Source organism: Schistocerca gregaria, chromosome 4 (assembly GCF_023897955.1).
Source record: "Schistocerca gregaria isolate iqSchGreg1 chromosome 4, iqSchGreg1.2, whole genome shotgun sequence".
Taxonomy (NCBI): domain Eukaryota; kingdom Metazoa; phylum Arthropoda; class Insecta; order Orthoptera; family Acrididae; genus Schistocerca; species Schistocerca gregaria.
In genome coordinates, this window is record NC_064923.1 from 13,541,693 (window position 1) to 13,554,318 (window position 12,626).

General features: G+C 46.6%; 8 non-coding genes across 8 annotated transcripts; all 8 read left to right on the forward strand.

The window, feature by feature from the left end:
* Window positions 1-1,142: 1,142 nt before the first annotated feature.
* On the forward strand, window positions 1,143-1,214 carry Trnat-agu (transfer RNA threonine (anticodon AGU)). Its single transcript has one exon. It is a non-coding gene; the product is annotated as a tRNA-Thr (tRNA).
* A 1,465-nt stretch (window positions 1,215-2,679) lies between these two features.
* Trnat-agu (transfer RNA threonine (anticodon AGU)) lies at window positions 2,680-2,751 on the forward strand. Its single transcript has one exon. It is a non-coding gene; the product is annotated as a tRNA-Thr (tRNA).
* A 1,438-nt stretch (window positions 2,752-4,189) lies between these two features.
* Trnat-agu (transfer RNA threonine (anticodon AGU)) lies at window positions 4,190-4,261 on the forward strand. The gene has a single exon. It is a non-coding gene; the product is annotated as a tRNA-Thr (tRNA).
* Window positions 4,262-5,717: 1,456 nt separating this feature from the next.
* Trnat-agu (transfer RNA threonine (anticodon AGU)) lies at window positions 5,718-5,789 on the forward strand. Its single transcript has one exon. It is a non-coding gene; the product is annotated as a tRNA-Thr (tRNA).
* Window positions 5,790-7,254: 1,465 nt separating this feature from the next.
* Trnat-agu (transfer RNA threonine (anticodon AGU)) lies at window positions 7,255-7,326 on the forward strand. Its single transcript has one exon. It is a non-coding gene; the product is annotated as a tRNA-Thr (tRNA).
* Window positions 7,327-8,794: 1,468 nt separating this feature from the next.
* Window positions 8,795-8,866, forward strand: Trnat-agu (transfer RNA threonine (anticodon AGU)). Its single transcript has one exon. It is a non-coding gene; the product is annotated as a tRNA-Thr (tRNA).
* Window positions 8,867-10,334: 1,468 nt separating this feature from the next.
* Window positions 10,335-10,406, forward strand: Trnat-agu (transfer RNA threonine (anticodon AGU)). The gene has a single exon. It is a non-coding gene; the product is annotated as a tRNA-Thr (tRNA).
* Window positions 10,407-11,853: 1,447 nt separating this feature from the next.
* Window positions 11,854-11,925, forward strand: Trnat-agu (transfer RNA threonine (anticodon AGU)). Its single transcript has one exon. It is a non-coding gene; the product is annotated as a tRNA-Thr (tRNA).
* Window positions 11,926-12,626: the final 701 nt, after the last annotated feature.

Below are 12,626 nucleotides of genomic sequence, written 5' to 3' on the forward strand. Positions count from 1 at the left end.
AGGGACGCCCTGCCTTACATTTCCGAATGCACAAAGTGTGTGGTTTAGTTTCCCAGTCTATATTTGGTAGGTCTCGTAGCAGGGTGAATGTATCAAATGGGTGGGAAAGAGCAAGGGGCAGCGTCTGTGTAGAACGAAAACACAACTCCTCAGTGGTGTGAGCGTTTTGAGATGAGTCGTATATAAGTTCCACTTGTTTGTCAGTGACCGTGTGGCCTAATGGATAAGGCGTCGGACTTCGTATCCGAAGATTGCGTGTTTGATTCCTCTCTCGGTCGTGTTTTTCCAGATCTGAAAAAGAAACATACCGTTTTAGTGCAGCACTTGAGCAGTACGAAACCGTGTGAACGTTGCTGTTGACCATTTTCTGCTTGGAGATGCTCTTGAGCTTGAAACACGCACAACAAGACCGGTGTTAACTAGCGAATTGGTTTGCATATTGCCGTCGCCGCGTGTTTTTGACTGGCACTTGCACATCTAAAATAACGTCGGAAAGTAACTCGTTCGGCTTATGAGTCACATCAAGTATGTGTGTTAATTTTGACGAAACTAGCTCTGCAGGTTGTCATGCAATTCTGTTACCTCTCAGAAATGATTATGAAATAAAAGTGAACTACGTGACGAGTGTGACGTTAGGAAAACATTAGGCAACATGGGGAGGTTCTGTATGGGACCAATCAACCCAAACGAGTACTGTGTGACGTGCTAACCGGCATATACTCACCGAGGCAGCGCGGCTAGCTCAGTCGGTAGAACATAAGGCTCTTAGTCCCAGGGTCGTGGGTTCGAGCCCCACGTGGGGAGGAACGGAATTTTGTTCCTCTGCAGATGTAACTTACCGTTTTTCTGATTAACGTGATGTAATGGAAATAGCAACTTTAAACTTTGCCTACGTCTCCGTCAGTTGCTACGAAACTGTATTTGAAGGTGAAGGTGATTTTGTAGACATGTGTGAAAGACATGTTCTGAAATGCAAGTGGTGTTATTTGGAGAGCACTTCCTTTACGTGTCAGATGTGTAGGCAAGCAGTAATGGGTCGCCATAGCTGCAAATATTAGACGGTAATATGAAGTGTTGTCAGCTGAAGTCTGATGATCCAGACGACCGTAAGGATGAAGTACGCAAAAGTACCGCTAGGCCGCGCCTCTTTAGCTCAGTGGCAGAGCACTGGTCTAGTAAACCAGGGGTCGTGAGTTCGATCCTCACAGGAGGCAGACGAATTTTGGATATCAGTTGCGCGTCGTGGCCTTATAGCAAACAGTATCTGGGATGACTAACAATTAGCGAGAGGCGTTTTATTAAGAATTACTCTCAGATGTGATTAAGGCGAATGGCGCAGATAAAGCATTTGCCAAAGCGGTACAGCATAAGGTGGGATGGGACAGTCTGAAATATATTTTATAGATGTATTTTTCACATATCTCAGAGCCTTCCGCGGTTGTCGTCGTCGTCGTCGTCGTCGTCGTCGTCGTCGTCGTCGTCGTCGCCGCCGCCACTTCTGCAGAAGTAGCAAATGGACATCGTAGCAAATGCGGCGAGGGACGCCCTGCCTTACATTTCCGAATGCACAAAGTGTGTGGTTTAGTTTCCCAGTCTATATTTGGTAGGTCTCGTAGCAGGTTGAATGTATCAAATGGGTGGGAAAGAGCAAGGGGCAGCGTCTGTGTAGAACGAAAACACAACTCCTCAGTGGTGTGAGCGTTTTGAGATGAGTCGTATATAAGTTCCACTTGTTTGTCAGTGACCGTGTGGCCTAATGGATAAGGCGTCGGACTTCGTATCCGAAGATTGCGTGTTTGATTCCTCTCTCGGTCGTGTTTTTCCAGATATGAAAAAGAAACATACCGTTTTAGTGCAGCACTTGAGCAGTACGAAACCGTGTGAACGTTGCTGTTGACCATTTTCTGCTTGGAGATGCTCTTGAGCTTGAAACACGCACAACAAGACCGGTGTTAACTAGCGAATTGGTTTGCATATTGCCGTCGCCGCGTGTTTTTGACTGGCACTTGCACATCTAAAATAACGTCGGAAAGTAACTCGTTCGGCTTATGAGTCACATCAAGTATATGTGTTAATTTTGACGAAACTAGCTCTGCAGGTTGTCATGCAATTCTGTTACCTCTCAGAAATGATTATGAAATAAAAGTGAACTACGTGACGAGTGTGACGTTAGGAAAACATTAGGCAACATGGGGAGGTTCTGTATGGGACCAATCAACCCAAACGAGTACTGTGTGACGTGCTAACCGGCATATACTCACCGAGGCAGCGCGGCTAGCTCAGTCGGTAGAACATAAGGCTCTTAATCCCAGGGTCGTGGGTTCGAGCCCCACGTGGGGAGGAACGGAATTTTGTTCCTCTGCAGATGTAACTTACCGTTTTTCTGATTAACGTGATGTAATGGAAATAGCAACTTTAAACTTTGCCTACGTCTCCGTCAGTCGCTACGAAACTGTATTTGAAGGTGAAGGTGATTTTGTAGACATGTGTGAAAGACATGTTCTGAAATGCAAGTGGTGTTATTTGGAGAGCACTTCCCTTACGTGTCAGATGTGTAGGCAAGCAGTAATGGGTCGCCATAGCTGCAAATATTAGACGGTAATATGAAGTGTTGTCAGCTGAAGTCTGATGATCCAGACAACCGTAAGGATGAAGTACGCAAAAGTACCGCTAGGCCGCGCCTCTTTAGCTCAGTGGCAGAGCACTGGTCTAGTAAACCAGGGGTCGTGAGTTCGATCCTCACAGGAGGCAGACGAATTTTGGATATCAGTTGCGCGTCGTGGCCTTATAGCAAACAGTATCTGGGATGACTAACAATTAGCGAGAGGCGTTTTATTAAGAATTACTCTCAGATGTGATTAAGGCGAATGGCGCAGATAAAGCATTTGCCAAAGCGGTACAGCATAAGGTGGGATGGGACAGTCTGAAATATATTTTATAGATGTATTTCTCACATATCTCAGAGCCTTCCGCGGTTGTCGTCGTCGTCGTCGTCGCCGCCGCCACTTCTGCAGAAGTAGCAAATGGACATCGTAGCAAATGCGGCGAGGGACGCCCTGCCTTACATTTCCGAATGCACAAAGTGTGTGGTTTAGTTTCCCAGTCTATATTTGGTAGGTCTCGTAGCAGGTTGAATGTATCAAATGGGTGGGAAAGAGCAAGGGGCAGCGTCTGTGTAGAACGAAAACACAACTCCTCAGTGGTGTGAGCGTTTTGAGATGAGTCGTATATAAGTTCCACTTGTTTGTCAGTGACCGTGTGGCCTAATGGATAAGGCGTCGGACTTCGTATCCGAAGATTGCGTGTTTGATTCCTCTCTCGGTCGTGTTTTTCCAGATCTGAAAAAGAAACATACCGTTTTAGTGCAGCACTTGAGCAGTACGAAACCGTGTGAACGTTGCTGTTGACCATTTTCTGCTTGGAGATGCTCTTGAGCTTGAAACACGCACAACAAGACCGGTGTTAACTAGCGAATTGGTTTGCATATTGCCGTCGCCGCGTGTTTTTGACTGGCACTTGCACATCTAAAATAACGTCGGAAAGTAACTCGTTCGGCTTATGAGTCACATCAAGGATGTGTGTTAATTTTGACGAAACTAGCTCTGCAGGTTGTCATGCAATTCTGTTACCTCTCAGAAATGATTATGAAATAAAAGTGAACTACGTGACGAGTGTGACGTTAGGAAAACATTAGGCAACATGGGGAGGTTCTGTATGGGACCAATCAACCCAAACGAGTACTGTGTGACGTGCTAACCGGCATATACTCACCGAGGCAGCGCGGCTAGCTCAGTCGGTAGAACATAAGGCTCTTAATCCCAGGGTCGTGGGTTCGAGCCCCACGTGGGGAGGAACGGAGTTTTGTTCCTCTGCAGATGTAACTTACCGTTTTTCTGATTAACGTGATGTAATGGAAATAGCAACTTTAAACTTTGCCTACGTCTCCGTCAGTCGCTACGAAACTGTATTTGAAGGTGAAGGTGATTTTGTAGACATGTGTGAAAGACATGTTCTGAAATGCAAGTGGTGTTATTTGGAGAGCACTTCCTTTACGTGTCAGATGTGTAGGCAAGCAGTAATGGGTCGCCATAGCTGCAAATATTAGACGGTAATATGAAGTGTTGTCAGCTGAAGTCTGATGATCCAGACGACCGTAAGGATGAAGTACGCAAAAGTACCGCTAGGCCGCGCCTCTTTAGCTCAGTGGCAGAGCACTGGTCTAGTAAACCAGGGGTCGTGAGTTCGATCCTCACAGGAGGCAGACGAATTTTGGATATCAGTTGCGCGTCGTGGCCTTATAGCAAACAGTATCTGGGATGACTAACAATTAGCGAGAGGCGTTTTATTAAGAATTACTCTCAGATGTGATTAAGGCGAATGGCGCAGATAAAGCATTTGCCAAAGCGGTACAGCATAAGGTGGGATGGCACAGTCTGAAATATATTTTGTGGATGTATTTCTCACATATCTCAGAGCCTTCCGCGGTTGTCGTCGTCGTCGTCGTCGTCGTCGTCGCCGCCGCCGCCGCCGCCACTTCTGCAGAAGTAGCAAATGGACATCGTAGCAAATGCGGCGAGGGACGCCCTGCCTTACATTTCCGAATGCACAAAGTGTGTGGTTTAGTTTCCCAGTCTATATTTGGTAGGTCTCGTAGCAGGTTGAATGTATCAAATGGGTGGGAAAGAGCAAGGGGCAGCGTCTGTGTAGAACGAAAACACAACTCCTCAGTGGTGTGAGCGTTTTGAGATGAGTCGTATATAAGTTCCACTTGTTTGTCAGTGACCGTGTGGCCTAATGGATAAGGCGTCGGACTTCGTATCCGAAGATTGCGTGTTTGATTCCTCTCTCGGTCGTGTTTTTCCAGATCTGAAAAAGAAACATACCGTTTTAGTGCAGCACTTGAGCAGTACGAAACCGTGTGAACGTTGCTGTTGACCATTTTCTGCTTGGAGATGCTCTTGAGCTTGAAACACGCACAACAAGACCGGTGTTAACTAGCGAATTGGTTTGCATATTGCCGTCGCCGCGTGTTTTTGACTGGCACTTGCACATCTAAAATAACGTCGGAAAGTAACTCGTTCGGCTTATGAGTCACATCAAGTATGTGTGTTAATTTTGACGAAACTAGCTCTGCAGGTTGTCATGCAATTCTGTTACCTCTCAGAAATGATTATGAAATAAAAGTGAACTACGTGACGAGTGTGACGTTAGGAAAACATTAGGCAACATGGGGAGGTTCTGTATGGGACCAATCAACCCAAACGAGTACTGTGTGACGTGCTAACCGGCATATACTCACCGAGGCAGCGCGGCTAGCTCAGTCGGTAGAACATAAGGCTCTTAATCCCAGGGTCGTGGGTTCGAGCCCCACGTGGGGAGGAACGGAATTTTGTTCCTCTGCAGATGTAACTTACCGTTTTTCTGATTAACGTGATGTAATGGAAATAGCAACTTTAAACTTTGCCTACGTCTCCGTCAGTCGCTACGAAACTGTATTTGAAGGTGAAGGTGATTTTGTAGACATGTGTGAAAGACATGTTCTGAAATGCAAGTGGTGTTATTTGGAGAGCACTTCCTTTACGTGTCAGATGTGTAGGCAAGCAGTAATGGGTCGCCATAGCTGCAAATATTAGACGGTAATATGAAGTGTTGTCAGCTGAAGTCTGATGATCCAGACGACCGTAAGGATGAAGTACGCAAAAGTACCGCTAGGCCGCGCCTCTTTAGCTCAGTGGCAGAGCACTGGTCTAGTAAACCAGGGGTCGTGAGTTCGATCCTCACAGGAGGCAGACGAATTTTGGATATCAGTTGCGTGTCGTGGCCTTATAGCAAACAGTATCTGGGATGACTAACAATTAGCGAGAGGCGTTTTATTAAGAATTACTCTCAGATGTGATTAAGGCGAATGGCGCAGATAAAGCATTTGCCAAAGCGGTACAGCATAAGGTGGGATGGGACAGTCTGAAATATATTTTATAGATGTATTTCTCACATATCTCAGAGCCTTCCGCGGTTGTCGTCGTCGTCGTCGTCGTCGTCGTCGTCGTCGTCGTCGTCGCCGCCGCCGCCACTTCTGCAGAAGTAGCAAATGGACATCGTAGCAAATGCGGCGAGGGACGCCCTGCCTTACATTTCCGAATGCACAAAGTGTGTGGTTTAGTTTCCCAGTCTATATTTGGTAGGTCTCGTAGCAGGTTGAATGTATCAAATGGGTGGGAAAGAGCAAGGGGCAGCGTCTGTGTAGAACGAAAACACAACTCCTCAGTGGTGTGAGCGTTTTGAGATGAGTCGTATATAAGTTCCACTTGTTTGTCAGTGACCGTGTGGCCTAATGGATAAGGCGTCGGACTTCGTATCCGAAGATTGCGTATTTGATTCCTCTCTCGGTCGTGTTTTTCCAGATCTGAAAAAGAAACATACCGTTTTAGTGCAGCACTTGAGCAGTACGAAACCGTGTGAACGTTGCTGTTGACCATTTTCTGCTTGGAGATGCTCTTGAGCTTGAAACACGCACAACAAGACCGGTGTTAACTAGCGAATTGGTTTGCATATTGCCGTCGCCGCGTGTTTTTGACTGGCACTTGCACATCTAAAATAACGTCGGAAAGTAACTCGTTCGGCTTATGAGTCACATCAAGTATGTGTGTTAATTTTGACGAAACTAGCTCTGCAGGTTGTCATGCAATTCTGTTACCTCTCAGAAATGATTATGAAATAAAAGTGAACTACGTGACGAGTGTGACGTTAGGAAAACATTAGGCAACATGGGGAGGTTCTGTATGGGACCAATCAACCCAAACGAGTACTGTGTGACGTGCTAACCGGCATATACTCACCGAGGCAGCGCGGCTAGCTCAGTCGGTAGAACATAAGGCTCTTAATCCCAGGGTCGTGGGTTCGAGCCCCACGTGGGGAGGAACGGAATTTTGTTCCTCTGCAGATGTAACTTACCGTTTTTCTGATTAACGTGATGTAATGGAAATAGCAACTTTAAACTTTGCCTACGTCTCCGTCAGTCGCTACGAAACTGTATTTGAAGGTGAAGGTGATTTTGTAGACATGTGTGAAAGACATGTTCTGAAATGCAAGTGGTGTTATTTGGAGAGCACTTCCTTTACGTGTCAGATGTGTAGGCAAGCAGTAATGGGTCGCCATAGGTGCAAATATTAGACGGTAATATGAAGTGTTGTCAGCTGAAGTCTGATGATCCAGACGACCGTAAGGATGAAGTACGCAAAAGTACCGCTAGGCCGCGCCTCTTTAGCTCAGTGGCAGAGCACTGGTCTAGTAAACCAGGGGTCGTGAGTTCGATCCTCACAGGAGGCAGACGAATTTTGGATATCAGTTGCGCGTCGTGGCCTTATAGCAAACAGTATCTGGGATGACTAACAATTAGCGAGAGGCGTTTTATTAAGAATTACTCTCAGATGTGATTAAGGCGAATGGCGCAGATAAAGCATTTGCCAAAGCGGTACAGCATAAGGTGGGATGGCACAGTCTGAAATATATTTTATATATGTATTTATCACATATCTCAGAGCCTTCCGCGGTCGTCGTCGTCGTCGTCGTCGTCGCCGCCGCCGCCGCCGCCGCCGCCGCCGCCGCCGCCACTTCTGCAGAAGTAGCAAATGGGCATCGTAGCAAATGCGGCGAGGGACGCCCTGCCTTACATTTCCGAGTGCACAAAGTGTGTGGTTTAGTTTCCCAGTCTATATTTGGTAGGTCTCGTAGCAGGTTGAATGTATCAAATGGGTGGGAAAGAGCAAGGGGCAGCGTCTGTGTAGAACGAAAACACAACTCCTCAGTGGTGTGAGCGTTTTGAGATGAGTCGTATATAAGTTCCACTTGTTTGTCAGTGACCGTGTGGCCTAATGGATAAGGCGTCGGACTTCGTATCCGAAGATTGCGTGTTTGATTCCTCTCTCGGTCGTGTTTTTCCAGATCTGAAAAAGAAACATACCGTTTTAGTGCAGCACTTGAGCAGTACGAAACCGTGTGAACGTTGCTGTTGACCATTTTCTGCTTGGAGATGCTCTTGAGCTTGAAACACGCACAACAAGACCGGTGTTAACTAGCGAATTGGTTTGCATATTGCCGTCGCCGCGTGTTTTTGACTGGCACTTGCACATCTAAAATAACGTCGGAAAGTAACTCGTTCGGCTTATGAGTCACATCAAGGATGTGTGTTAATTTTGACGAAACTAGCTCTGCAGGTTGTCATGCAATTCTGTTACCTCTCAGAAATGATTATGAAATAAAAGTGAACTACGTGACGAGTGTGACGTTAGGAAAACATTAGGCAACATGGGGAGGTTCTGTATGGGACCAATCAACCCAAACGAGTACTGTGTGACGTGCTAACCGGCATATACTCACCGAGGCAGCGCGGCTAGCTCAGTCGGTAGAACATAAGGCTCTTAATCCCAGGGTCGTGGGTTCGAGCCCCACGTGGGGAGGAACGGAATTTTGTTCCTCTGCAGATGTAACTTACCGTTTTTCTGATTAACGTGATGTAATGGAAATAGCAACTTTAAACTTTGCCTACGTCTCCGTCAGTCGCTACGAAACTGTATTTGAAGGTGAAGGTGATTTTGTAGACATGTGTGAAAGACATGTTCTGAAATGCAAGTGGTGTTATTTGGAGAGCACTTCCTTTACGTGTCAGATGTGTAGGCAAGCAGTAATGGGTCGCCATAGCTGCAAATATTAGACGGTAATATGAAGTGTTGTCAGCTGAAGTCTGATGATCCAGACGACCGTAAGGATGAAGTACGCAAAAGTACCGCTAGGCCGCGCCTCTTTAGCTCAGTGGCAGAGCACTGGTCTAGTAAACCAGGGGTCGTGAGTTCGATCCTCACAGGAGGCAGACGAATTTTGGATATCAGTTGCGCGTCGTGGCCTTATAGCAAACAGTATCTGGGATGACTAACAATTAGCGAGAGGCGTTTTATTAAGAATTACTCTCAGATGTGATTAAGGCGAATGGCGCAGATAAAGCATTTGCCAAAGCGGTACAGCATAAGGTGGGATGGCACAGTCTGAAATATATTTTATAGATGTATTTCTCACATATCTCAGAGCCTTCCGCGGTCGTCGTCGTCGTCGTCGTCGTCGCCGCCGCCGCCGCCGCCGCCGCCGCCGCCGCCGCCACTTCTGCAGAAGTAGCAAATGGGCATCGTAGCAAATGCGGCGAGGGACGCCCTGCCTTACATTTCCGAATGCACAAAGTGTGTGGTTTAGTTTCCCAGTCTATATTTGGTAGGTCTCGTAGCAGGTTGAATGTATCAAATGGGTGGGAAAGAGCAAGGGGCAGCGTCTGTGTAGAACGAAAACACAACTCCTCAGTGGTGTGAGCGTTTTGAGATGAGTCGTATATAAGTTCCACTTGTTTGTCAGTGACCGTGTGGCCTAATGGATAAGGCGTCGGACTTCGTATCCGAAGATTGCGTGTTTGATTCCTCTCTCGGTCGTGTTTTTCCAGATCTGAAAAAGAAACATACCGTTTTAGTGCAGCACTTGAGCAGTACGAAACCGTGTGAACGTTGCTGTTGACCATTTTCTGCTTGGAGATGCTCTTGAGCTTGAAACACGCACAACAAGACCGGTGTTAACTAGCGAATTGGTTTGCATATTGCCGTCGCCGCGTGTTTTTGACTGGCACTTGCACATCTAAAATAACGTCGGAAAGTAACTCGTTCGGCTTATGAGTCACATCAAGTATGTGTGTTAATTTTGACGAAACTAGCTCTGCAGGTTGTCATGCAATTCTGTTACCTCTCAGAAATGATTATGAAATAAAAGTGAACTACGTGACGAGTGTGACGTTAGGAAAACATTAGGCAACATGGGGAGGTTCTGTATGGGACCAATCAACCCAAACGAGTACTGTGTGACGTGCTAACCGGCATATACTCACCGAGGCAGCGCGGCTAGCTCAGTCGGTAGAACATAAGGCTCTTAATCCCAGGGTCGTGGGTTCGAGCCCCACGTGGGGAGGAACGGAATTTTGTTCCTCTGCAGATGTAACTTACCGTTTTTCTGATTAACGTGATGTAATGGAAATAGCAACTTTAAACTTTGCCTACGTCTCCGTCAGTCGCTACGAAACTGTATTTGAAGGTGAAGGTGATTTTGTAGACATGTGTGAAAGACATGTTCTGAAATGCAAGTGGTGTTATTTGGAGAGCACTTCCTTTACGTGTCAGATGTGTAGGCAAGCAGTAATGGGTCGCCATAGGTGCAAATATTAGACGGTAATATGAAGTGTTGTCAGCTGAAGTCTGATGATCCAGACGACCGTAAGGATGAAGTACGCAAAAGTACCGCTAGGCCGCGCCTCTTTAGCTCAGTGGCAGAGCACTGGTCTAGTAAACCAGGGGTCGTGAGTTCGATCCTCACAGGAGGCAGACGAATTTAGGATATCAGTTGCGCGTCGTGGCCTTATAGCAAACAGTATATGGGATGACTAACAATTAGCGAGAGGCCTTTTATTAAGAATTACTCTCAGATGTGATTAAGGCGAATGGCGCAGATAAAGCATTTGCCAAAGCGGTACAGCATAAGGTGGGATGGGACAGTCTGAAATATATTTTATAGATGTATTTCTCACATATCTCAGAGCCTTCCGCGGTTGTCGTCGTCGTCGTCGTCGTCGTCGTCGCCGCCGCCACTTCTGCAGAAGTAGCAAATGGACATCGTAGCAAATGCGGCGAGGGACGCCCTGCCTTACATTTCCGAATGCACAAAGTGTGTGGTTTAGTTTCCCAGTCTATATTTGGTAGGTCTCGTAGCAGGTTGAATGTATCAAATGGGTGGGAAAGAGCAAGGGGCAGCGTCTGTGTAGAACGAAAACACAACTCCTCAGTGGTGTGAGCGTTTTGAGATGAGTCGTATATAAGTTCCACTTGTTTGTCAGTGACCGTGTGGCCTAATGGATAAGGCGTCGGACTTCGTATCCGAAGATTGCGTGTTTGATTCCTCTCTCGGTCGTGTTTTTCCAGATCTGAAAAAGAAACATACCGTTTTAGTGCAGCACTTGAGCAGTACGAAACCGTGTGAACGTTGCTGTTGACCATTTTCTGCTTGGAGATGCTCTTGAGCTTGAAACACGCACAACAAGACCGGTGTTAACTAGCGAATTGGTTTGCATATTGCCGTCGCCGCGTGTTTTTGACTGGCACTTGCACATCTAAAATAACGTCGGAAAGTAACTCGTTCGGCTTATGAGTCACATCAAGTATGTGTGTTAATTTTGACGAAACTAGCTCTGCAGGTTGTCATGCAATTCTGTTACCTCTCAGAAATGATTATGAAATAAAAGTGAACTACGTGACGAGTGTGACGTTAGGAAAACATTAGGCAACATGGGGAGGTTCTGTATGGGACCAATCAACCCAAACGAGTACTGTGTGACGTGCTAACCGGCATATACTCACCGAGGCAGCGCGGCTAGCTCAGTCGGTAGAACATAAGGCTCTTAATCCCAGGGTCGTGGGTTCGAGCCCCACGTGGGGAGGAACGGAATTTTGTTCCTCTGCAGATGTAACTTACCGTTTTTCTGATTAACGTGATGTAATGGAAATAGCAACTTTAAACTTTGCCTACGTCTCCGTCAGTCGCTACGAAACTGTATTTGAAGGTGAAGGTGATTTTGTAGACATGTGTGAAAGACATGTTCTGAAATGCAAGTGGTGTTATTTGGAGAGCACTTCCTTTACGTGTCAGATGTGTAGGCAAGCAGTAATGGGTCGCCATAGGTGCAAATATTAGACGGTAATATGAAGTGTTGTCAGCTGAAGTCTGATGATCCAGACGACCGTAAGGATGAAGTACGCAAAAGTACCGCTAGGCCGCGCCTCTTTAGCTCAGTGGCAGAGCACTGGTCTAGTAAACCAGGGGTCGTGAGTTCGATCCTCACAGGAGGCAGACGAATTTTGGATATCAGTTGCGCGTCGTGGCCTTATAGCAAACAGTATCTGGGATGATAACAATTAGCGAGAGGCGTTTTATTAAGAATTACTCTCAGATGTGATTAAGGCGAATGGCGCAGATAAAGCATTTGCCAAAGCGGTACAGCATAAGGTGGGATGGGACAGTCTGAAATATATTTTATAGATGTATTTCTCACATATCTCAGAGCCTTCCGCGGTTGTAGTCGTCGTCGTCGTCGCCGCCGCCACTTCTGCAGAAGTAGCAAATGGACATCGTAGCAAATGCGGCGAGGGACGCCCTGCCTTACATTTCCGAATGCACAAAGTGTGTGGTTTAGTTTCCCAGTCTATATTTGGTAGGTCTCGTAGCAGGTTGAATGTATCAAATGGGTGGGAAAGAGCAAGGGGCAGCGTCTGTGTAGAACGAAAACACAACTCCTCAGTGGTGTGAGCGTTTTGAGATGAGTCGTATATAAGTTCCACTTGTTTGTCAGTGACCGTGTGGCCTAATGGATAAGGCGTCGGACTTCGTATCCGAAGATTGCGTGTTTGATTCCTCTCTCGGTCGTGTTTTTCCAGATATGAAAAAGAAACATACCGTTTTAGTGCAGCACTTGAGCAGTACGAAACCGTGTGAACGTTGCTGTTGACCATTTTCTGCTTGGAGATGCTCTTGAGCTTGAAACACGCACAACA